We start from the raw sequence: 4,194 nt of genomic DNA, 5'->3' as shown, positions 1-4,194 counted from the left end.
TTCTCTTTTGACAACATACGAGTACGACGTGCCTACGTCATTGACTTGACAGCTGTGGGCGTAAAGAAAAAAAACGTAGTAGAACAACAAATCAAAGAAGAAGAACTACAACCATGACGTTGTAATTATTATAATACCGTAATAATTATTACAGTATTATTATTATATGGTAAATATGATTTAATCATAATTATTTTCTAATAATTTTCTGATTATACCTTATCATACCTTGTAACTGTCTTTTGGCATTTCTGGATGTTTTTAAGAGAACGAAATGTACCATTTTTATCTTTTGTTTTATTGAGCAATTTACAAAACAAAAAGGTGGAAAACCTGACATACAAATAGATCATACAGATAACTAATAGTGCTAAGGATGATTATGAAACGTGTAGGTGATGATTTTAATTCTGTAAAAGTTGATATTTTTGTTTGAGAGTAGAATTATAATGTTAAGATAATGGCCATTAAAGATGGTTGTATAGAAAAAATATACAGACACAAACATTAAACATAAACACCTAAATGTACGTTAAGGAACTTTTAATTACACTTGTATAAAGGAAGACATGTTATGGAATCAAAGTAGTCAATAATCTAATTTTATTTTGTTGAAAAAAACATGTTTTTCCCTGCAGTGTCTCGCATTAAACTTGATCTTGAACTCATGATGATATAAATGGGGTATAATTCATTTAAAAAGTCAGACATATTAAGTTGAACAGAATCACTTAGTGGTTGCATGTTCTGGCTTAGGCACAAGGCAAATGTGATTCCAGTATATTACAAACCGACACTTGCATACATACCCATTGCACTGTCCAGCAATCAGTAAAATGCAGCAAGATGATAAGCAGGCTTCAGCAAACATTTACAGGCCAGATGATGTCGTTCTCATGCCCCATTTCCATTTTTATATAACTCCCTTTACGAAGTATTGGTCAGGACAGAAAGCTGAGCCTAGAATCAGTTTCGTCCGAAAATATGAAAAGTGCTTTCCAAGCACATCGACCGTTTTATCCTGATTTCCCTCAGGAGCCTCTGTGAATCTCATCCCCTCCCTGTGTGTGCCGCGCTTACACACCTCTCGCTTACCACATTACACACTTGTGTGCTTGCAGAGACATTTCAGAGCTCTGATGTCATATCCAGTGCTGCCCTCCGCACATAGCCCGCTGTTATGCACACTTTGTCGATGTTCTAATGTAAAGGGCAACAAAGGAGATACTCTTTTTTTCACAGGACACTGATATTGTAGAACAGCTCAGCATCATCAGTAATGGGCAAGTGCAAAGGGGGCGATGAAATGTCATCATCTTTGTCAGGGATTCAAATACTAACACTGTGTACAGTTTAGGTTACGCTCAGCTCTGGCGATCGGTGCACTTGTAATTTTCAAGTCTGCACATGGTTGTCAGTTGATATGTGGTTTGGTTTTTTGCTGGAACACGAAATGCCGAAGAAACCACATTAAAACAATCGTGCACTGTCCTTTGGGGTCGAGGGCTTTCCCCTGTCTGCCAAGGTGCCACTGAGGGCCAGGGCCCTACCAGTGACCTGCAATAAACACCATGCGGCGGGCGTGACTCTGGGGATTTCAGGACATGATGTTTCAAAAGCGTTTCTGTGAACAAGCTGTCTATAACTTTGAGATGCAGCTGGATGTGGCCGTGGTGAATAAAAAGCCTCTTGACACAAGGCGCCTGTTTAACTTGGAGCAGCTCCCTTGTGCAGAAATGTCACAATATGTGAGATCAATTGCAGCCATCTGAAAACCCAAATTGTACTACTTGACTGGTGCTTACGTAGGTTTCCATGCTCTGGAAGCCCCCACATATGGCACACGGGACAAGGAGCATATATATATTTTCCTTTTCAGTCTCCCTGTATGAAAAAAAATGGAAGAAATATTCCAGTAGAAACACTTCACAGGCATTTTATTTTGATTTCTGACAGAAGCAATCAGAGTTGGCAATCTCTAAAATGAACAGTTATGGACAAAAAATTGAGGTACGGTTGAGGTGCTCTCTGCGGTTTTGAAATAGTTCCTGTTCCATCTAGGTTTTCTTTTTACGTTGGTGTTGTACAGTGAGTTGCGGAAAATGAAGACAGATGCAATTAGCAACAATGTTTGGACTCGGCCTTTCTGGAGCCGGCGGCACCGTGTTTACTTTGAAATCTGATTAGGTCCCCCTGTCTGACCAAGTTGCTTTCACCTCACCACGAATAACTCCGTACAGATGACTTCAGCACGCTTTGCCTGTGATGGACTCCCTCTATTTGCACCTTTGACCTCAGCCCATATCCTGAGTGAGAGGCCCTGAGCGGGAAATTATGGCACATCACAATTAGGCTTCCTCACTCTCTAGCTCTTCTCTCGCTTGGCTCTGGTGCCAAGAACAATATTCAAGCCCATGTCAGGGCAGCACCACGCTGGTAATTGATGTTTCTCGCACAGTACGGAGCATAGGACGTATTGCTCCCCTGACACCCCGTGTAGTAGCTTGATTGCTTATTGGGGATCGGAGCATTACCACATGTAGTATATTATGTGCTGCTAGATTGGTTTTAATGGCCTGTCGTCCTTTCTCATCAGATTCCAGCGAGGATTTAACATCACCCATGCGTGAGATTACCCCCCAAAAGATTTCAGTGCGGGCTGCACTGTAGGCAATGGCCACTTTCATCATGCAAAATGGTGGTTATTTAGAATTAGAAAAAGTCATCCTTACAAGCATTGATTAGCATTTTGATTTCCTCATGAACATACTCTCCCTGTGCGCCCACGTTAAAGTTTATAATTATTAAGTAAAAAAAAAAGACTGTACACTAGAGCCTCATCTTACATAACCCTCATTCAGTCTTATTAAACAGAAAGTTTGATCTCTAATAGAGTACTTGGCAGTGATGAGACAATTTTGACGCCTCCGAGCCAAATATTGAAATTTATTTTCCCCGTCGTATCCAAGAATCAAATCATCTCCATCCGAAGTTGCGGCAGCTGGGACAGTTAATTCATTCCAGTACCATTCAGTCAGTTTTTTGTTTGTTTGTTTGCTCCAACTTGAAATATATAAAGCAACTTCTACCAACTCTGAGGGGGTTTGACATTCTTAGAAATCATGGCTATTGTTCACCGGTCTGCCTTACTTCCCATCATTTCAAAAGTGGTTTCATTCAGAGTACTCCACTTAGCTGCATACACATACACACAATTGCAATTATTACAGAAATGTAAAATGCACAGCAAAGGGAAATATTCCAATCTCATCCCCCCGTGCAGTGGAGCCTGTAACTAAGCAGCATAATCTGGAGTTATCAGATTTCACTCTTCGTTTCTGGTAAGAGCCTTCCACGACCGCAGATTTGGAGATAGCGCCATGTATTTTTTTCTGTAATGTCATGTTTTCAAAGAAAATTGCAGAGGCAAAGTGAAGTTGTGCGTAACGAGAGGAGCGGCCGTGGGAGCTGAGCTTGTAGAGGAAGGATTAGTGGGGGTCAAATATTGATCGACTACCCCTCCCCGTGTGCCTCCTGCGATATTGCTGGTGTGCTGTGAGTTAGTACAAGTTGCTCCTTGTTTGTGCAGCGGACATGTGTTGCGCAGATGTCCTGCCATGGTCGGTGCCATAGGGGTGCTCTTCGCTGGAAGTTTTGAACTGTCTTCTTCTGTCCCACAGGCCTGGTCAATAACCTTCATCCCATTGCCATCGAGTGTGACAGCGCTGAAGTCAGCACTTGGCTCTGTATCAGGAGAGTGCGCGGGGCCCGCTGATTTATAACCTGACACACACTGGGGAGTGGGGTGATGCATATCTAAAAAGTTTACAGAGGAATCATTGAAATTCATATGAGATGCTGGAATTCGGTATTCGGAGTGAGTGGGGATGCTTGCTTGGCTTTGCAACATCCAGTGCTGAGTCATTTGTTTTCAGGTCTCATTGATTTATAATTTGACGGATATAAGAACAGGGCCAGTGGTGGGTGTCTCTGGCAGTGTCATCTCCTCTCCCCCTTCTTGGATTCATCCGTTGACCGAGAAAAAAAAAGGCTTCCAGGGAACTGGAGAGCTGAGGTTTTTCGTGGAATATCTGGCCCATCCCTCCTCCAGCGCCCTTCAAGTTTATCCCATTAAGAGGATTCTTTGCAAGACAAATACGTAGAATGATGAATGCCGAAACATGGCGGTGTTCA

The sequence above is a fragment of the Ammodytes marinus genome (genome assembly GCF_949987685.1).
Source record: "Ammodytes marinus genome assembly, chromosome: 13".
Taxonomy (NCBI): Eukaryota; Metazoa; Chordata; class Actinopteri; order Uranoscopiformes; family Ammodytidae; genus Ammodytes; species Ammodytes marinus.
The sequence above is the reverse complement of the archived record's forward strand: the minus strand, read 5'-3'. Positions refer to the sequence as shown.